At 46.7% G+C, this 22598-nt stretch overlaps 1 long non-coding RNA gene across 1 annotated transcript in view; it reads right to left on the bottom strand.

Moving 5' to 3' along the window:
- Positions 1-8127: 8127 nt before the first annotated feature.
- LOC123478505 (uncharacterized) overlaps positions 8128-22598 on the bottom strand; it is a 34401-nt gene continuing 19930 nt past the window's right edge. The window contains exon 4 of the long non-coding RNA XR_006653714.2: positions 8128-8673. This is a non-coding gene — a long non-coding RNA (uncharacterized lncRNA). The remainder of the gene's footprint in view (positions 8674-22598) is intronic.

The raw sequence follows: 22598 nt of genomic DNA on the forward strand, positions 1-22598 counted from the left end.
TCGGTGTATCACAATGATGCTCTTACCAACTGAGCTACCTGGCCAGGGCCCAAGAGATCCTTTTAAAAGGTGGGGAGGTGTCAACCCCCTGTTGATGTCTCCCCTACCTGGTCCCTGCATCCCCATTTTCCTCCACTTCCTGCCTCTGTGGGACCTGCCCTCCCTCCAAAGCCTGTGCTCACCCCTTACTCCTTAGTCCTGACCTGTGCCAGGGGCTGAGTGGCCTCCCACCTCCAGCCTTGGAGACAGTGCCCTCCCCACCACTGCCCCACCACCCCCACTACTGGGTACAGCATGTGTTCTCCCTTCGGTAGGTGCAGGTTCTCTCCCTCCTGACTCGGAGCTCCATGGGACACAGTTTCTCAGGGATAGGCAGGAGCGACCGGACTCCTCTCCAGACCAGAGTCACCTTGTGCCTCGGCCTCACTAGGAAGGCACAGTGCCTTCCCCTCCCAGTGGCTGAGGGTGGGCTACACGCCACTAGTCAAATGCACAGTGCTGAAAACAGGCCTTGCTCGTTCTTTTGCCTTAAAGTTATTGAGGGCACATCCTCTGGGCTGCTTCACTGTTGAGTGGTAAGACACCCGGGGCCAACTGCTCAGATAGCCCAGGGCAGATGACACCTTCTCCAGTCTCTGCAAAGGCGGTCTTCGTGGGGCGCTAGACAGCAGTGGGGAGGCAGAGACCTCGGGAGGGTGGAAAAGCAGCCTGAGTGAGCATCTCAGCTGGACACACACCGGCTCTGGGTCCTGGTGGGAGACTTTGCTCTGGGCTTATGTCCTTCTCTGTGGGTATTCCTCAGGTCCTTGCCACCTTCAGACACGAGAGTAAGTGTGGTTAGAGGTTGGGGTGGGCCAAGGACCTCAGCAGGGCCATGCTGTGGACCCTGAGCATGAAAAACAAGTCTTGTGGAGCCCCTGGGGTGAGTAGGGAGGGCGGGATGGAGGGTCCGGGATGGCGGCTGACAAAGGCCACTCCCAAGAACGCTGCCCACCTGGACAGGAGTCACAGTCAGCTCAGAGGAGACCCAGAGTCTCTTCTTTCTGCATGTTCAGTTGTAAACCTGGTGTGATTTATGACACCCTAGTCAGCAAAAAGGAAAAGATTAACTGCCAGGAGCAGTTAGTGAAGCTGGACGCTGTCCTGTCATTTGAACAGAAAGGAAAAGCAGCCGTGACAGGAGCTGGTCAAAGAAAAGGATTGTCTCGCCGTGATGGCTTCTGATGGGCAGGGCTCCTGCCACAGACACCAAGGATCTGAAAATTGTTTTACGATCAAATTGTCTTTAGCCAACCTCGCTCTTTGGAAGGTGAAGAGTTTGTTCAGAGAAGTAAACACGCTGGCCAAGTGCAAGCTCAAGGCTCTGGCCCTTGAGCGGTGGAACAAGCCAGGTCCCTGTGCCTTTCAGTTCCTCACCTTGTTACTTTTTTTGTGCTGTATAATTGTGGGGGTGGGGTGAGGAAGGTGGCTGGTGCCTGCAGCTGTAACAATCAGATACTGGGGGTTGTCAGCCTGGCAGATCCGGCCCCTGGAAAGTGAGCAGAAGGTGGCCATGTGTAGCGTCCCCCTGCCTGGGGACAGGAGACATTGGGGTAACCTTGGCTTGCTTCCTCATCATTGCTGGTGAAGAGTCGTTGCAGGCCTAAGGGCAAAATCAGGGCTGCTCCCCAGCAAGACTCAAGATGGCCCAGGCCACCCACACCCCACCACTTACTGTCCCCTGGGCTCACCCAGACTGTCACATGCATCTGGTGAAAACAAAACCCAAATGTGAGTGAGGCCACCCTTGACCACCCAGAGAAGTCACCTTGCACTGAGGGGCCTGCTGGTGGTGGGCAGAGCTGGATGGGGACCCCGGTACCCTGTGCCTGCTGGTCAGGTCACCATGGCCTCCTCCTGCTGTCTGCTTCCAGGCCAGAGTGTTGGCATGTATCCTGGAGGTTCTCTGGTGCTAAACTTTCCAAACCCATCAGAGGGGCATGCACAGGGCTTCTTTCTAAGAGGAGCCCCTGCCCCACAGAGGCCCCCAGAGCCATCTGTGCTTAACCGCCGGCTGTGCGCCCTTCAGTCAGTCATGACCGAAGAGGTATCACTGGATCCTGAGTGTGAGCAGGTGACCTGCTAAGGACTCACAACATGCAGACTCTTCCACTCAAACTTGGCCATTGAGGAACTTCTTCCTGCTTGGCATTGCTGAACCGATGTTTGGCTGGACACGTGAGTGGACAGAGCCTGGAGGTCGGATGTCACCTATGACTCTGCCTGCTGTGGGAGATCTCAGGGTGGTGTGCGACCTCTGGGACCACTGATGACGGCCATTGGCCAAGGTAATTTCCTCTTCTCTGATGACTAGAACTGTCCCTGGGGGTGTGACAGTCGGGGTGGTCCAGGACACGCCAGATGCGGGCACCAGGCACCAAATGACTTCCATGGGCCCCAGACCTGAGTTTGTGCGGTGGAGCCAGGCCAAAGAGGGGAAGGCTGGGTTCTAAGGAGGTGGCATTGAGGGTTGGGCCCCAGCACTTCCTCCCTCCCTGCCTAAGTGGGGACAATGGTCCTGGGAGATAGATAGCAGAAATCCAATTAGTACAATTTGTGCCAACCACACCCAAGGACAAATGAAGTTAAGGGAATAAATCTCATTTTGGTGCATCAGCAGAAAGCTGAAGAATATTCTATTGAGATCCTCCCCTAAGACCTCCCCTAAATCCCCAGCCTTTAAAATCCTCAAGAAGAGGATCCAGTATGCATTCTCTCTCCCAGGAGCACATCTGTACCTTTCCCCTTCCCTTCTTCTTCCCCCTTCTTTCCCCACAGCCATTCATCTAACTCAAAGGGTCCCCGTGAGACTTGCAACCAGGGGAGCAATGGTCAGTGGCAGGTTGTCCCAGGCTAACCCTCTGAACCTGTCTCCAAGGCCTCCTTTTCTCTGACTTCTGTGAGCCAAAGCAGCCCTGCCTAGGCTCTCCTGTTGCTTCTTCTATCCCAAGCCTTCCTTTGTCTCATTGTCCCCAGCTTAATAAACGTACTCTCAAAATCACCTGGACTCGTGTTGTCAAATCTTTCCTGCACAAAGTCCAGAAGCCACACACTACAGCCCAGCTTGAGGCAGACCCGCTCTGAGTGGGTCCCTTTCTGGTAACAAGCCCTGGGCCCTGAGAGGTACAAGTCAAGGGTGTTTCCGCTCCCCCACTGTGTGCTCCTCCAGTTCTCAGCAAGAGCAGCTTTGGGAAGCTTCTGGGAAGGAGGTGGAGGAAAGTCACTTTGTCTGTTCTGGCCAAGGCCTGAACAGTTGCCAGGGACTTATCAGGGGGAATTCTGTGGCCCCAGCACTGACATTGGGACCCTCAGTCCACGCCAGGGGCTTTGTACACATGTGCGTGGTCACAGGGCCAGGTGATGGGCTAGCCTGCCCAGCTGCAACCCCAGTGCCAGCCCCGACCCTGGGGCCCAGCTTGGACTCTCCTGGTCTTCAATGTCCTCTGCCCTTTGCTTCACTGGAGGTTAAGCACAGACGTCCTTGTATCCCGAAAGGCCTTTCTGTGGATGGGGACACACATACTTGGTGCCAATATCATTTTTAGAATGGGGTAAGTGAACACAGAAGGTGGCCCCTCCTGCCAATAAAGTTCACAGTGTTACAGGCTTGGACTTTGCGCCGTCAGATGACTCCTGCCGCTCAGGCCTGCCGTTCTGACTTCCTGCTTCCTGCTGCGAGGCAGGAACCCTGTCTCTGTCGCTCAGTGCTGGCCCTGGAGCCTCCCGGATGGGCAGGAATATGGTGTCCACCTGCCACTGCCTCCTGCCTGTTGGGGTTTAAAACTCATGGGTCCATCCTAGAGAGATGAGGGGCCCCCTGAGGGTGCACTTGGAGCACCCAGGCAGTAGGGAAGAACAAGCATGGGGCCCAGAGGTGGAGGGATGCTCTGGGGGCCTCCAAGAAGCCAGGAAGGTCTCAGCAGACATGGAGGAGTGAGCAGCCTGGGAGGGAGCAAGGTCAGCCATGACCCACTGCTGTCTGCAACCCCCGCCCCACCAGGCCGTGGGCCCACCAAGCTGGGGTAGGGAAGGGGCACCCGCGAATGGAGTTTTGAGGATTTCACAGACCAGATATTAGAATCACTGCAATAATAGAAGCAGGAGCCCTTCTGTGTCGTCTACACTGCCCAGTGGCCTCAGTTTCCCCAACCTCAGCCACAATACCATGAAGTGCTGGCTGGACAATACTGTCGAGCAGCTGACACAGCCCTAGGGCCCAGGAGGGAGCCAGACTCTTACTCTGGGTGCGTCAAGGAGCCCAGGATCAAGGCTGCTCAAACCCAACATAAGGAAGGGGGCAAGTCTGGGATTCAGCCACTGGGCATCTGTGGCCTAGAGGTTAAGTTCAGCCCATAAGTCTGGACTCAGACACCCTGGCTGTAAGGTGGTCAGTGGCTTGCTGAAGAAGCTTGTCTGGGAATAGGGCTGACAAGGCAGGCAGTGTTCCAAGACCCTCATTGGCAGGATGGCCTGTCCCGGGGTCCCAGCTGGGTGCAGCTTTGGGGTAGGGTAGAGATGCAAACCATGTAAGGCGTGTGCAGTGCAGTGGGGCCAGTAGCGTTGCCTCCACCGGCACATAGGGCCTTGGCCCAGGGCAGCCTGGCCCACCAAAGTTAGGGCAGGATGATGCTCCTGCTGCTGGCCTGTCAGCAAGTACAGTCCGGCATGTACGTTGCTGCTAGGCCAGGTGAATCCAAACTTGCCTGAGGCTCAGGCACCAGGTGGAGAAACCTCGCTCTGCCCACACCTGCAGGAGAAGCCAAGTGTCCCTCAGCTTTCATAGTATTAGGCCTCCTACTGAGACCTGAACCACAGGGACCTCCCAACCAAATAACCTGTGGGCACCAGGGTTTGTTAGTGGTAAGTGTGTAATAAATAGTTTTCCATTTATTCCAGTGAATAAACATCCATCTTATGATAACTTTAATACTGCCACACGATAATCTTGTCTTTGGATTGGGTGCAGTTTATACGAGACACCCTGTTACAATTAGGACTCTGACAGTCCTAGTAAGTTCAGGTCTGACGGCAGTGAACCAGTAAACAGACCCTAAAATCACTGAGGCCACATGGAATGGCCTTGGGGGCCATGGGACTTGTCACTTTGTCTATAAGGAGTCCATCTGTTATCTGTGTTAGGAAGACAACTTCCCACCGACAGCACTCTGTGCAAAACCCCATGCACTCTGCACCCTGGAGAAAGGGAGACCCTGAGAGGGGGCTGGCCAAGGGTGGGCGAGGGCCAGGCTCCTGCTTTTGAGGTGGATAAACTAGGTTCCCCCTCTCAAAGTGCGCCAGAGACATTTCAGCTCGGTGCAGGATCTGCCGGGGATGTAGGAGCCCCTGTGGGCCTCAAAGGGCCCCTGGGTGGGGGATCCCTGAAGCAGGTGACCCTGTGGTAAGACCTGAGGGAGGGGCTTGCAGGCAAAGACAAAAAAGAAGGTTGTCCTGGCAATCTCTCTGTCTCTCTTTTTTTAAATCCTTACCCAAGGACATGTTTATTGCTTTTAGCAAGAGAGGAAGGGGTGCGTGGGGGGCAGAGAGAGAGAGGGAGAGAGAGACCAGGAACAGAACCCACAATATTTTGGTGTATGAGGTGATGCTCCAACCAAGTGAGCCACCCAGCCAGGATGGCAATCTCTTGATTGTAGCCAATTCATTCATTTCCACACCCTTGGACTGGTAGAAGGCATGACTGTGGTCTCAGCCTTATGTTTCCAAATGCCTAAAGGGAAATCACACAATCTCAGTGGAAGAATCCTTTTTCCACAGGCCTGCGGTGCCATGGTGTACGGCCCTAGCCTTCTGTGAGCTCAGGGCTACCTCCAGGCTGTTACTCCCCATTCCTCACTCTGTTTTTGTATCTGTCTGGTATCTGTCACTCTCCTGAAACTCTGCTGGTTAAAATGGTCAGGTCTGTGAGCCCAACACGTGAAAATGCATACATAAACAGTGCTACGATCTTGCTGCATTTACTGGCTTGTCCAGCTGTCATCAAATCTTGAAGTGCAGGCGGCCCTTGGCTCCTCCTGCTCCAGTAGTTTCTGAGATGCCCACTGGGCGTGGTCTATGCATACACGCAGAGGAATAAGTGCTTGGAGGTGTTAGCACTGGAGAGTAGGATCTGAGATGCGTTTTATTTTCTTACCTTTTACTTTTCTATAGCTTCCTTTTTTTTTTACAGTGAACACACACAACTTACACACAAATGAAGAGTTATTGTCAACAGTGGGCTGACATTCCCGCCTAGCTGGAAATGAAGATGGAGTACCTGGACCCACCTGTGCTGCCTTACTGAGACAAATGGAGACAGGAATTAGAAATGAAATAAAGGTTTTGAAGACACTGGACATCAAGCCACCTATCCAGTGATCCCTGAGAGACGGGAAACAGATTGACAGTGTAGCCTGGAACTTGTGAGGTGTGCCAAACAAGCACCTGTTGTGAAGGTCCTTGCTGGTATGCCAGCCCTGGAGTAGAGTAGGATAAACTAAGGTGTGCATCATAAACCCTAAAGTGACCGTGAAAATGCAATGGCCAGTAACAGCCAGAACCCAACAAAGGAGATTAAATGGAATCTTTGAAACGTACTCAGTCTGAACCGCACCCCCCTCACCTCCTGTACTTCTCTGGTGGGTTCTGTCTGCTCTGCTCACTGGACTCTGATCTCTCACCCTAATTCTGATGAAGTAAAAATAAGAAACCTGTGAGAAAAAGCAAACCAAGCACATACATTCCCAAAATAAATGAAAGTGACTGGGATGGTAAAGTTGTTTCTGTGCTGTGAACTAGAAGGCAGAAGAGTAGGAACAGCAAAGGCAGGGCCTCTGCACCCTCAGCCCTGGAGGGGAAGGGATGGCCTGCCACCTGCTGGTGAGTCAACGTCTCCCCGAGTCCCAGCTGTGGTCAAGGCCCAACGGGAGGAGCAGTGGGTTTCAGGACAACGCACAGAGTTTGTGGCCTGGCTGAGATGCCAGACCACACGCAAGGCTGTTTGAGCCATGCTCCACAGAAGCTCCAGAGGAAATGGACAGAACTTGATGTCTCTATGGTCAGCCTCACCTCTGCCCAGACCACCCAGTCTCTAGAGACCAAACCATGCTGTACAGACCCCCCACACTGCCAGGACTACCCACATTGCACAGACCTCCCATACTGCCCAGACCACTTACTCTAAAGACCATCCACACTGCCCAGACCCCTGACACACACTGCATGGCCTAATTATACTGCACAGACCACACTGCAAGACCACCTGCACCTCACAGTCACCTACACTGCATTGACCACCCACACTGTCAGACCACCCCCACCTCACAGTCACCTACACTGCACCGACCACCCACACTGCCTTGTCCACCCACTTCGCCCTGACGACCCACACTGCTCAGGGTCTCAGTGTATCTGCCCCTTCAGAAAACAACAACGATAGCTGACACTGTGGGGAGGTTACTACGTGCCAGGCAGGCTCTAAGCACACTGTATTAGCTCATCTTCATCACACTCAATGAGGTAGGTGCTATTTTATAGGCAAGGAAACACAGCTCTGTGCCTGTCTGACTGAGCATCCTCTCAGAAGGGACGGACGTGGTGTTATCCTGGGAGGATCTTCTCCGTCCTTGATAACGATTAAGGAGAGACAGGACCCCAAGCTCTTGTTGGGGAGACACCCCCTAGTCTGGGCCAGAGTTGGGCCAGAGGTTATCTTAAGCAACAAGATGACCCTATCTGAAGATGAGATCATTGTTTTCCACACATTTGAGATTATCATTGGCTTAAAAACAAATGACTAAATTCAACAAGTTTGTTAAAACAAGAACTAAATAAGAAGCATGTGGTCCTGGGGATAGATTTAGCAGTAAATCAGTTTCAGATTTTCAAAACTACTCATCAAGAAAACACACCTTAAAAAAAGGTATTGACTAGGGAAAGGTATTTGCAATTCATGAAATTGATAAGAGATTAGTATCCAAAAAAACAGAATTATTGTAAATCAATGTGAGAAAGACAAGTAATCCAAAGTTTTTGTTTGAAGAATCCAATTTTATTATTTGCCTCTTCCTGAGCCCATGTAACACCATCTTAATGGATGATTTTATAAGAAATCTTGCTGGCTGGTATGGCAAGTCTCCCTGACCTTGAACCTATGGAAGCCAGAATAATATTGAATGACATTTTAAAAGTAGAGAAAGAAAAGAAACCCTGTAACCTACAGTCCTATACTCAAAGAAAGTCTCCTTCAAAATGAAGGCAAATAAAGATGTTTTTAGACCAGCAAAAGCAGAGTTTCACCACACACACAACACAGAGGGTTCTTTGGGCAGAGGGAACAGCCCCAGGTGGGAGGAGACAGTGGTGACCACCAGAATGGGGATGCAGGGGCAGGATGACAAGTTGAGGGAGTCACGAGGAAGCGCCACGCCAGTTTGGGCAGGTGCAGATGTGAGCTCTCTGACTGCTGATGGGGGGGATCAGGACTCAGCTGAGATCGCCACAGACACGCGTGTAGGGTTTACTACACGCTATTGGCTTGAGCACTCAGGAGCAACGTTAATAGGTTGCTGGGACAGCTTAATCCAGGGCTTCTCAACGTTGCTGACGTTTCTCCAATAACTTTTTTTACTGTGGTAAACTCTATAAAACATAAAATTCACTATCTTAACCATTTTTAAATGTGTAGCTCAGCACATTAAGCACATTCACCACCACCATTCATCTCCTGGACTCCTTTCTCCTGCCCAGATGGACCCTCCCAGCCTCATGAAACACTAACCCGCCACCCCCTCCCCCCGCCCCTGGCCAGCACAGTCCGCTTTCCATCTCCCTGTATCTGACTGCTCTAGGTTCTTCCTGTAAGTGATACCGCACAGCGTTGGTCTTTTTGTGACTGGTTTATTTCACTTAGCATGAAGTCCTCAATATTTTATCCGTGTTGTGGCAGGTGTCAGAATTTCCTTCATTTTTTAGGCTGAATAACATTCCATTGTACGTTTGTAGAACATTTTGCTCATCCGTTCATCTGTTGATAGACGCTTGGGTTACTTCCACCTGTTGGCCATTGTGAATAATGCTGCCGTAAACACGGGGGCACAAACATCTCTTTGAGGCCCCCCTTTCCATTTTTTTGAGTATATACCCAGTAGTGGAATTGCTAGATCATAGGCTAATTTTTTTAAAAAAATTTGAGGAACCACCATTCTGTTTTCCACAATAGTTACACCATTTTACATTTCTGCCCATAGTGCAAAAAAGTTCTAATTTCTCCACATCTTTGATAATCCTTGCTATTTTGTGTTTTGTTTTGTTTTACAGAAGCCTTCCTAATGGTTGTGAGGCGGCATCTCATTTTGGTTTTGAGTGGCATTCCCCTAATGACTAGAGATTTTGAGAATCGTTTCATGTCCTTACTGACCATGGTCAAGGACTTCCATTGCAAATTTGTGTATTTTCTTTGGAGAAATATCTAGTCAAGCCTTTTACCCATTTTGAATTGGGATGTTTTGTGGTTGTTTTTGAGTTTTAGGAGGTCTCTCTGTATTAAATACATCCAACCCTTCTGACACCCTCATCTTGGACTCCCAGCCTCCAGAGCTGTGAGAAAGTAAGTTTCTGATGTTCAAGCTGCCAGCTGGTGGTATCTGTTATGGCAGCTGCAGCAGGCTGACACCATAGGGGGATGTGCTCTCCTGGGTGTCCAGACTAATACAACCATAGCAGTTAAGGGAGCTGGGTCCTGGCATGAGGTTGAATGGGAGGGAACGAAGAGCCAGGTAGAATGTGTATGGACATTTGACTTGTCCAATGCACCGTGACAAAGGTGCATTGCAGGCCAAAGGAGAAAGGACGGTCCTTGTAAGTAAAAGGTGTTGGGACAAGGGAGGGTCTGTATGGAAGATGAAAAAACAACTAGGAGAGATTTGGAAAGATTTGGAAAGATTTCTTACATAGGAGACAAAATACATTAGCCAGAAAATATAGATAAATTTGATTACATTAAAGTTAAGAGCTACTCATTCAAAAGACATAATTTTGAGAGGAAAAGTAGGCCAGAGTGGGAGAAGATACGTGGCTATGTGAAAGTGACAAAGGATTAGTATCCAGGTTATGTAAAGAGCTCCCGAATATTAGAACAGGGAAGTGACCGATAGACTCAACAGAGCAAATCCACGTTTATCAACTATGACGACAATGCAAACAACACCAGATGAGAACCACTAGAACGTCTAAAATTCAAAGGTCTGCAAATACCAGTTGTGGGGACATGAAGCAGGGGAATCTCCTCCAGCACTGGTGGGAATTTGAGAGACTGCTCCAGGTTAGGCATTATCTACCAAAGTTCACAAGTTGCATGTTTTCCCAGCAAAACTCTTGCACATTACAGCAGGGACAAGTGCAGAGAGACCTACAGTAACATTGCTGGGCATGGCCCACTTCAGAGAAGCGGCGTCCACTGTGGGGATGTGGTAGGCGCCCACCCAGCACACCTGCCCGCCAATACCTGCAGCTGCGGCTGCTCTGTGGCTGCGACAGCACACAATTGGTGGAAGGGGGCCTCTCCTTGGGAGGCCTAGGAAGTGACATCCCTGAAGCCTTTTCAGTGCATCATTACAGGAACCTCTACATAGTTCACACAACTGCTGAAGAGACACTTTGAAGTCTCTGAAAAGCAGTGGCAGCACAGGTGGAGGTTTGTTCGAGCGAGTCCCTCTGGATGCGTATTGTCTGAATATCCAAACCCCACAGCAGCAGCTCCAGTCCCGATGTCTAAAGCGCGTGTAAGCATGCCCAAGAACTATCCGGTAATTCCAAATCGGCACCCCTAGATCTTCTACCCCCGGGATGGTGTCAGGAGAAGGGCTGCCTGGGGTTGTTTGTACCCACCCATCCACTGGGTGCAGAAGACACTGACTTCCCTTCCCCCACACTCAGAGCCCCTCATCACCTCTGTCCTGGATCCTCCAGGTCGAGCCCCACCATGTCTCCATCTCTGCCCATTATCAGGAGCCAGCCTCCTGGACCACCCTCTTTTCACAAACCGCACACCCACCTGGCTCTACTGACCCCACCCTACCTCTCTTGACTCCTAAAATCCTTCCACTGCTTCCAGACCATTTTCCCTCTCTTCTCTTCACCAAAAACCCCAGGTCATTGTCTAGCACCTTTACCAGGTCATTTCCCCTCATTTCTCCAGGATTTTGACTTCTGGCTCAATGTTACTCTCTGCACTTCACCCCTGTATGAATTTTGTCACTGTTGAAATGCACATAGACTCCTTCCTGAGCCCCTCCCTGACCCCTCCCTTCCAGGCATCTGTCTTCTCCTCACCCAGGCCCCTCACTCCCACAGTCTCACCCTAGACCTTGTCCTGCCAATCCCTGTATCCCTCCAACCCAACAGCTAGCCTCCTATTCCCTGACCACCCAGCAACGGGGACCTCCAGGCCACTGATCCTCATACTTCCCTGTCCTCTTAGTGCCCTGCCCCCACGGGCCCACCCCCTACTGCAGTCACACCCTGGAATTTCTCTGGATTCCTTCCATTTCCACTTCATCGCCTTACTACCTCCTTGGCAAGTCTCCCGTGTTTAAATCAATCCTGTGCCCTCCTGCTGTCTGCTTCCTTCTTCTTCCCACCCACAGCCTCCTGCAGGTGCAGGAGCAGGCGCAGGTGCATGCGCGGCCCAGCCCAGCTCAGGCCCTGGGCCAGCACCCTCTGCTCTCTCTGTCAGATGATCCCTATTGGCCTACAGACAAGCTGTGAATCCCTCTTATTTTAGAAGACAAACTCCCTCCACCAGACCCTCCCGGCTGGGAATTCACACTAGGTACCCCTCCCTCGTCCACCTCCAAGGCATGGCCTGGCTGTCTTCAAGCCTCTCCTCCAGCACAAGAAAGGAAAGGGCTGTCAGGATCCTGGATAGCCTTGTGTGGCCCAGTCACCTGTGTAATTTTACCAAGAGGCTACATCATGCTTTATAAGGAATAAATGCAAATTAAGACTCCAAAGTTTGTGAAAATTTTGGATGATATTAATCTTTTCACATTCAATATAAAAAAGCTGAACAAATGTACCAAGAGTTGCAAGGGGTCAGTTGACTCCTGTGCAAGAGAGCATGGCCTTCTCTGCTCACATTTGTACACAGACACATGGCAGCCAGGCAGGCGGCCCTCTACCCACTACCACCGAGGGCTCTCTTGGACGGTGGCACCGGCCAGGACTGTGCCCTTGTGCACCTTAATGGGCCATTCCACCTCAAAGGGGCTCTCAAAATCTCCACACCTCAGCTTCCTCCTCACCACACTGGGTAGGTACAGGACTGAGAGAGCCTGAGGCGTGTCACAGTCTCAGAGCGCAGGAGATGACAGTGAGGGACCAGTGCTTATCATCTGCTCACTGGGGCCCGGGAGGCCTGTTCTGCCTCAGAAGAACAGTGCTTCCTTCCAGAGTATTTACAGGGAACGAGGAGTCATGCAACAAAACCAGAGAGACCCTGTAGACCAAATAGCGCGAAGGCACTTCTAGAGGCTTGTTCTGTGAACTTAGTGCAAACACTCAGACCAACATGGTGAGCTTACCCATGAGGGACAAAAGGGCCACGAGGGTCCACAGGATGATGAGGAAGGGGACCCACACAAAGAGCCACTACAGACTGGCCACCAGGACCCTGCTGCTGTTTAGGGGGTCAGTGGGTGCTGACCCTGGGCCCCAGCCAATGAGTACCCACAGGTAGACATTGCCCATCAGCCAGGCCAGCGATACAAAGATACACAGACCAGACCCCCATGCCTGCATCCTGAGCATGGGGTGCCCCATACTCCCAACCAGTCCTCAAATATTCACTGTAGTTTTCACAACTGGTGGTGACCTGGTCAGTGCAGGGGACTGCCAAGCTGGTCTCTGGTGGCACCCTGACCCTACTTCCCTCTAGCCAATTGGTCCTAAAGCTGAGTTGGTTCTGCCCTCCACCTCCCTGCCACCTTCTTTTCACTGACCATAGCCCAGCCTTGTCCTGGGCAGCTCCCTGAGCCCAGGCCATCTCCAGATAAGCTCTTAGTTCCTTCCTTGCCAATTACTTCTGGCTAGCAGGGCTTCCTTGGGGCTGGCTCACTCCCCACAGGGTTCAAAGCCTTTGCCGGGATGGGGCCTTTCCCTGTGCTGGAAAGATCAAGGGCTGCCCGTCCTCATGAGATTAGATTCTGCCTGTCACATAAAATAAAAGCAGATGAAGAAACAGGATTTAATGGGTTCTTTATCGGGTGTTTCAGTCTTTGTTTGGAATAATGCTGTGTGATGGGGAAACCACAGGGAGGGATCACACCTGATAATATTACCTGCAAATGCAACACCAGCAGTGTAGTTCCCATGTGCGGTCTGCAGCAAGGTGTGCATGCCACAAAGCCCCCTCCCACCCTCTCTGGGGATCCTTGGCATCAGAGTGACCCAAGGATCTTTGCCTTTGCCAGGCCTTTCCCTCTAAGTCAGGGTCAGGTTCATTGGGCCCTCATCTCAGCTGGCTCCCACTTACCTGAGCCCAGGTGACCTTGCCCACTGCAGTGAAGAGCCCCTGACCAGAGATCTGGAGGTGGGATGGGGCATCCTGCTCAGTCAAGCCTGAGCACACTGGGCAGATGGGGGTGGGGACAATGGCCTGCTCTGGCATGTGGTATTGAAACCCAAGCAGGGTGAGGGGGCATCCACATGGGGTGACCTGGTATGGGTTGTCAGACCTGAGCAAGATGAAGAGAGTGCCATGGGGGTGAGAAGGGGTGAGGATATCAATACGTTGTTGTTTTTTTTAAAGAGAGAAAATGATTATGAGATCTGACTTGGACTAGAATTGATGGTATCAGTGTGAACTTATCATTTTTAAAATATATAGGTGCTACAAACATAAATGCAGGTGCAGATAATTCTGTGAGTGTGTGTGTGTGTGTGTGCTCCTTACCTGTGGCCAGCAAGAGGGCCAGGGAGCAGCAGCACCCCAGGAACAATGAGCACACTCAGCACCCAGACCTTGGTTTCTAAATTGAAAAAGTTAACTTTACAGTAAAGATGCCTGAAAACATTACCTCAGTTAAAGGTCCAAGTGAACAGGTGACCCTCTCAGCCATGGAACCAATGAGAATTGGGCGCCCAGTGGTAGTAGTCCACAGGGAAAACACCACATTGCTTTTGTGTTATTTCTGCAGTAGATTCATAACCTGCATCTAATCATGAGGAAGCATCTGATAGACCCAAACTGAAGGACCTTCTAGAAAATGAATGAACTCTAACTGTCAAAGAGACTGAAGAGACATGACAACTAAAAGCGAGACTTGATTTTGGGTTGGGTTCTCACTAAAGGGCACCTGGGGACACCGGGGAACCTTTGTGGCATCTGAGAGCCATGAATCAAGTTAATATCCTGGCTTATCTGTTGATACTTGGAAGATGAGAAATTGCCAAATCTTTTTGGCAATTTACTCTCAAATGGTCAGGAAAAAAGTTACTTGTATTGTTCATTCAACAGTCCTGTCAAAATAAAAAAATTAAAAATATATTACTTTTCAAAATTCTACAAATAAATTTGTTTATATAAAAATACACATTTAACTTCAGTTACAATGCCCAAAGTCACAGGAGACTAGTTTCACCTAAAAACCTAAACAAGCTGACTAAGCTATAAATCCATAGTTTTAGAAACCTATCGAAGAGCCACTGGAAGAGAGGAGCCCCTCGTAGGAGAGAAGGAACTGATCTCTCCCTGGGGAGAGCAGGGAGTGGAGGAGGAGTCCAGCTTAGTCACAGGCGGGGAACTTACAGTACCCTCATGTGAGTGGGAATGACAGAAAAATAGTCCAATGATCAAAAACTCTTGTAAATGAAACCCAGACCCAGGAAAAGAGGGGGTACTTGAAGAGATAAAGGCCAAGAATTTCTCAAAATTGAGAAATGATGTCAAGCACACATTCATGAATCCCAGTGAAATGCAAGCAGAATACGTTCATACAGACTCACACACTTAGAACCTAACAGCCAACTCCTGCAAACCAAAGTCAAGAGAAAACTTTAAAAACAATCAGAGAAAAAGGGCACGTTACCATTGGATTAACAATTAGAATGTTAGCTGTCAGTGCAACAGTAACCACGAAAGACATTATCCACTGAGCTGACTCTATTATTGATTTCTAACTTCATTATGTTGTGGTTAGAGAAGATACTTTGTATGACTTTTATCTTTTAAAATCTATTAAGACTTAATTTGTGGCTTAACCTATGGTATATCCTGGAAAACATCCCACATGCACTTGAGAAGAATGTGTGTGCTGTTGTTGGGTAGAGTGTTCTATATATGTCTGTTAGATATAATTGCCTTATTGCATTGTTTAAATCCTCTGTTTCCTTACTTATGTTCTGTCTGTTTATTCTAGGCATTGTTGTGAGTGGTGTATCGAAGTCTTCAAATATTATTGTAGAATTATTTTTCCATTTCTACTTTGTCTATTTTAATGATGTCATTAGGTATGTAAATATTTGTAATTGTTATATTTTCTTGATGTATTGAGGCTTCTATGAATAGTTTCTTTGTCTCTTGCACACTTTTTGATTTCAAGTCTGTTTTGTCTGATATTAGGATAGTCATTCCTGCTTTATTTGCACAGAATATCTTTCTTTTTCCTTTTAACTTTCAAGCTAATTTGTGTATTTTGATCTATAGTGATCAAAATCTGTGCACTTTGATCTACTTTTTTAGACAGCCTATAGTTAGCTGGATCATGAGTTTTTATCCATTCTCCCAAACTCTGTCTTTTGATTAGAGAATTTAATCCACTTACATTTAAATAAATTTGGCTATTTGATTTCTATATACCTTACAGCTTTTTGTCTCTCATTTCCTGCATTACTGTCTTCTTTTCTGTTTAGTTGATTTTTTTGAGAGCTTGTCTGGAGGTTCTAGCAGGGGAGGGCAGCTACTCACATACCCTTGACCGAAGACCGGTCCTCTCCTTTAGTGGGGAAGGTCGTCCTCTTCTACCGAGCACGAAGCTTCGGGAGGGATGTACATGAATGGGTGAGGGAGGAAGGGGACACCCGCCTAGCCAGCCAGATCAGCCGAATCAACCCCGGTGATCAATGGGTGACAGGTGTCACAGCCAGATTGCCCTCACATCCGTTTAGTTGATTTTTTGGTGGTGTAACGTTTAAATTCCTTTTCTCATTTCCTTTTGTGTATATTCTATAGCCATGAAGTGAGGGAAAGGCACTGGCCTTTTAAATCCCCTGGCAGTCCCTTCAGCAGGAGAGGGAGGGTCTGGCAACAATGGCTACCCCTCTGAATCTGCACACACACCTGTGATCAGAAGATACAATTAGCAACTGAACCACAAATTCCCACTATTTGGGAACAGGGTCATCTTTGCCAGTCTTGGCTTCTACAACCTGTGTGCAAGCTGCTTCAGAAACACGTGGCAGGTGTGACTGGAAGATGGGTGACTGGTATTGTGCCAAGAGCTGAAATTGACCAAGGAAGTTGTAAGCTTTCCGTTGGCTCCAGACTTGCAAAATAACTATAGCAGACAGATTCTTCCACTGCAATTGTTTTTAGGTGAGGAGACAGATTCCTGGTACGTACTTCTCTGCCATCTTCCCAGAATCCTCTCTCAACCACTTCTAAGAGAAAAGTTTCCTCTTTCAATACCATTTTCTTCATTCTCAAGGGTTGTAATACTTCCCAGCCTTAAATTGCCTTTATTTCCTCCTTCAAGATGAGTGGTTGTTCCAATTCAGTTGCAAAACAGCAAACAGAAATATTAGGTCAGTTGTATTTTAGATCTGGTGTTTTGGGTCTTATGAACAGGTAGGGCATGTTCTAATGCCTGACCCAATTCCTTTGCATATGGCATTGAAAAAGGGAGGCCAAACCCTGGAGTCTGCTTGGTTTGCATGGCCTGGATTTGGAGGAATCTACTGACACAGCCTCATGAGTCCAGAAAGGCACCTCTCTCTTGGACCTAACATTCCTCCAATAGCACCCTTTACCACATATTTCAAAGGCAAGCAAAAAGAAAAAAGTTCTCAAGTGTCTGAAATGAAGAGAGAGAGCTATGACTAGATGTCATGAGGTCCATAAAGGAAGATGCTAAAAGCAGCCAGAACATCTCTTCCTTCTGGGACAGATGCCTGGTTTTTACCCCAAAGCTTGACTCTAGGCTGTGGGAACACTCCTCTGTGCCTTCCCACCACCTCCTTTCTGGCAGACCACACTCAGGACCCAAACCGTTCAGTCCATTAAAAATCTTACCTTTGGCAGAAGGCAAGAGGATGAGCAGGAACTCGTAAACATTGCTCAGCATTGTCTTAGGGAATAAAGGGACAATGAGCCTCTGTTGCCTTCACGTGGTGTCCAGACACTTCTGTCTCATTCCACTGAAAGGACTCCAGAATAGATCTAATGCAAGCTGAAACGTCATCCCTAATTGTGTCATGTCCTAAACACTGCAATCTGTTTTCTTTGATTTCTTTTCTGAGTAGTGACTTAGAAAGTATTAACTTTCTTGACTGATAAGAGAATGTATGTGAGTAACTTTTTCCAGGAAATGTGATATGGATATATCTTGGACACTTAAGTATCAGCGAAGGGCAGACTGAGGTAAGGCAAGTACTTAGGGTCCAGAAGGAAAATGAGGCTGAGAGGTTGTGTGGATGTGTGAGATGGTCCCACATACCCACCGAGGGATGACAACCAGAGACTACAGCAGACTTCTTATCCACAGCAATACACATCAGGAAGTAATGGGACCATGGCTTCATTGTGCAAAGGGCAAGTGACAGTCACCACTGATGTATTAGTTAAACTATCATCACTCTAGAATGAAGATAAAATAAAGGCACTCTGGGACATTCCAAGACCAAAAAGAGTGTGTAACTCACAGACTCTCCCTGAAATAACCACTAAGTATATTCTTTGTCCAGAAGGAAGGAGTGAGATGAAAGAAGCAACTTGGTTAAATCCTATTAGTAAATGTAAACAAATATCAATTTATTTTTATAAATCTTTTTTGTTAGTCACCTTTTGTTTATGGTCAATAACATATTTGTTCTCTTTTTAAAAATTATTTTATTGTTCAATTACAGTTCTCTGCATTTTCTCTCCACCAGTCCCCCCAACCCCAGCCAAACCCACCTCCCTCCCTTGCTTCCACCCCCTCCTTGGTTTTGTCCATGTGTCCTTTATAGTTGTTCCTGAAAACCCCTCCCCCCATTATCCCATCCCACCTCCCCTCTGGTTTCTGTCAGATTGTTCTTGATTTCAATGTCTCTGGTTATATTTTGCTTGCTTTTTTCTTTTGTTGATTAGGTTCCAGTTAAAGGTGAGATCATATGGTATTTGTCCCTCATCACCTGGCTTATTTCACTTAGCATAATGCTCTCTAGTTTCATCCATGCTGTCACAGAGTAGGAGCTCCTTCTTTCTCTCTGCTGCATAGTATTCCATTGTGTACTACCCAAAGCAATGTATAGATTCAATGCAATCCCTATTAAAGTACCAATGACATATTTCACAGATATAGAACAAACATTTCAGAAATTTATATGGAACCATAAGTGACCCCAAATAGCTGCAGCAATTTTCAGAAAGAAGAACAAAGTAGGAGGGATCACAATACTTGATATCAAACTGCATTACAAAGCCACTGTGATCAAAACAGCCTGGTACTGGCATAAAAACAGGCACATAGACCAGTGGAACAGAACAGAGAGCCCAGAAATAAACCCAAGTCTCTATGGTCAATTAATATTTGACAAAGGGGGAAAAAGCATAAAATGGAGTAAAAATAGACTCTTCAACAAATGGTATTGGGAGATCTGGACAGCTACATGCAAAAAAATGAAACTTGACCATCAACTTACACCATACACAATAATAAATTCAAGGTGGATAAAAGACTTAAATATAAGTCATGACACTATAAAAATCCTAGAGGAAAACATTGGCAGGAAAATCTTAGACATTCCATGCAGCAACATCCTCACAGACATGTCCCCTAAAGCAAGGGACATAAAGGAAAGAATAAACAAATGGGACCTCATCAAATTAAAAAGCTTCTGCATGGCTGAAGAAAACAACATTAAAATGAAAAGGGAACGAACAGTATGGGAAAATATATTTGCCAATGATACCTTGTACATGGGTTTGTTCTCCAAAATTATGTAAAGAACTCACACAACTCCACTCCAGGAAGACAAAAAACCCAATTATAAAATGGGCAAAAGATTTGAACAGACACTTCTCCAAGGAGGACATACAGAGGGTCTAGAAACATATGAAAAGATGATCAGCATCCCTAGCCATCAGAGAGATGCAAATTAAAACCACAATGAGATACCACTTCACACTGTTGAGAATGGCCATCATAAACAAAGCAACAAACAATAGGTGTGGAGAAAAGGGAACCCTAGTGCACTGTTGGTGGGATTGCAGACTGGTGCAGCCACTATGGAAAACAGTATGGAACTTCCTCAGAAAACTAAAAATGGAACTACCTTTTGACCTAGCAATTCTACTGCTGGGATTATATCCTAAGAACCCTGAAACACCAATCCAAAAGAACCTATGCACCCCAATGTTCATAGCAGCACAATTTGCAATAGCCAAGTGCTGGATGCAACCTAAGTGCCCATCAGTAAATGAGTGGATCAAAAACAAAGATCAATTATTTTAAAATAAAGTAAAAATTGGGGGCATATAAAAATTATATGGAGAGTTTTGCTATGTAAATGGCAGAGTAGTTTATATCAGAGTAACTCTCCCATAGATGATAATTATACTTTCTGGGAAAATAATATAAAATACTAGTTGCAGATATCGGAAAGCATTGAAAAGGCAGAGACTTAAATACAGGCAGCCCTTGAAGGAATGGAACTGCAACAAGAAAGATTCATGTGTACAACTTTTTGCAGGAGGGCATAGCTGGCTGATGTGGTTTGGGGCTGCTAAAAATGGCAGGAAGCTACAACCTCACTGGCTTAAAGACACAGATGCTGGAAGATAAAGGACAAAAATCTCCAAAAAGGAGGAGTTACAGACAGTGAGGCCATCAAATCTGTGTGTAAATCCCCTCCAAATCTTTGGCTGACTCCTGACTGCATCCATGGGGACAGTGCCAAGGATCCCCGTGAAGAAAAGCAGCAGAATGGGGCAGAGGAAGCTGAGCAGAGGTGGCAGCTGCTGTCCCCTGCAGGTAAAAAGAACTGGTGCTTGGGTTCAACCAGGTAAATGAGCCACTAGAACAAGACCGAACGCTCTTCAGAGGAAGATAACATAATCCTGAGTCTCTTCAGCATACTGACAACAATGACTGTTACACAATAGTTTACAATAGAAAGTTATTAGCCATGCGAAGAAACAGGAAAATGTGACATAGGCACAAGAAAAATCAGTCAACAGAAACAAACCTCAGATCATGAGAGAAGGTGAAACTAGAAGACAACAACTTTAATACATTCAAGGAATTCAAGAAAAATATACTCACAAGGAATAAACAGAGAATCTTAGCAGAGAAACAAAAACTATTTTTTAAAAAGAACCAAGTGGAAATTTTGTAATTTAAATGTACTATGATTCATATGCTGGGTCATAATATAAGTCTTAAGTATTTCCAATAAGTGAAGTCATAGGGAATATATTCTCTGATTACAGTGGACTTCAATTAGAAATCAAAAACAAATTATACACAAATATTTGCAAATTAAATAACACATTTTTAAATAATCCATGGGTTCAAAACTCACAAGGGAAAGTAGAAATATTTCAAACTGAGTAATATATAACATACCAAATATATAACGTGAGCTTAAAGGGAAACTTGTAGCTTTAAATGTTTATTAAAAAATCATTTCTCAAAGAAATGATCTGAGATTTCACCAGAAGAAGTTTAAGAAAGATTGGCAAATTAAATCTAAAATAAGTAGAAGAGAGAAGATGACAACAATGAGAAAAAATGAGAAGTATTATAAAACAGAGAAGTCAGTAAAGACAAGAGTTCTTTTTGAAAAAATTAATAAAACTGATAAAATCCTAGCAAGACTGATCAAAGGAAAAAATAATCATGAATTACCACTATCAGGAATATGAGAGGATGCCAATACAAATTCCATAGATTTTAATAGGATAATATTAGAACATTATAAACAATTTTACACTGATAAATCTGACAATTTATGTAATAAATGAATTCTTTTGGAAATTCAAGTTACCAAAATTGACTTAAGGTGAAATAGAAAATTTGAACAGTCCTTGACTTCCCCCCTAGGTGTAAACTTTAATGGATTGAACACTATGAGTGACATAATTATGTTTATTTAAAAAATGAATTTGTTATCAAAAACCTTTCCACAAAGAAAACTCCTGAACTAGATGACATGAAAAATAAATTCTATGAAATAATTAATGAAAATATAAGGTCAAAATTTTATAAACTATTCCCAAAACTAGGGAGAAGAGACCTTTTCTGACTTCTTATATGAGGCTAGCTTAACTTTGATGTCAAAACTTGGCAAAGATGTTCTAAGATATGAAAAGAGACACAAAAAAATGTAAACAACATACTAGTAAATTGAACCCAGAAATGTATAAAAAGAATATTTTTCCCCAGGAATGCAAGAGTTGGTTGGTAGTTAAAAATCAAATCAATGGAATTTACCACATTGAAAAAAATTAAGGAGAAAACCATATGAAATCACAATGGGAGCAAAAAGAAACTTTACCAGTATGCAAAGTCCATAAAAGATAAAATCTCAGTAATGAGAGACAGCATATAAACCTACAGCTAACATCTCCCTTAATGGTAAAATACTAAATGCTTCCCTAAGACCGGGAAGAAGGGAAGGAAGGCAGCTCTAACCATTTCTATTTCACATTTTCATGGCGGTCAGTGCAACAAAGCGAGAAAGAAATAGATTTTAGGTAAACACGGCTTGCCTTCTCGCACAACCACATCAAAATTACAACGAAAATATAAAACAACCATCACTCAGAACTGTCAGAAATCAAGTTAAATGGAAGTCTGACAACTATGGAATTAAAGAAACCACATCCATTCAGACTGGTAGGAGGAGAAGATGCGGAAGTGGCTGGTCTCACACCCACATGTGGTGGGTAAAAATTTGGGATGGATTTTTCAGGATTGAGGATTCCCAGCTCCACACCAGGCCCCCCAGGCCAGGCTTCCAGTGTCAGGAAGATAAGTCCCTATAACTCCTGGCTGCAAAAAACCAGTGGGGATTGACTCAGTGAAAGAAACTTCTGGAGTCCCAAGACATTTTCCTTAAAGAACCCACACACAGATTTCCTCAGTCTCACTCCTTTTGAGCTCCAGCACTGGGGTAGCAGTTTGAAAGGTACCAGTGGCATACAGGGAGGAACTGAACTGTCTAGCATCAAGGTGGGAGCTAGGGGACAGCTTTCTCCGAGACAGAAAGGTGGGCAGAGGCCATAGTCTCTTTTCTGAGCCATCTACGACAGAGCCACAGAGCCAGTAGGTGGGTGTCATATCTGAGATGCCATCAACCTAGTTAAT

Source organism: Desmodus rotundus, chromosome 1 (genome assembly GCF_022682495.2).
Source record: "Desmodus rotundus isolate HL8 chromosome 1, HLdesRot8A.1, whole genome shotgun sequence".
Lineage (NCBI taxonomy): Eukaryota > Metazoa > Chordata > Mammalia > Chiroptera > Phyllostomidae > Desmodus > Desmodus rotundus.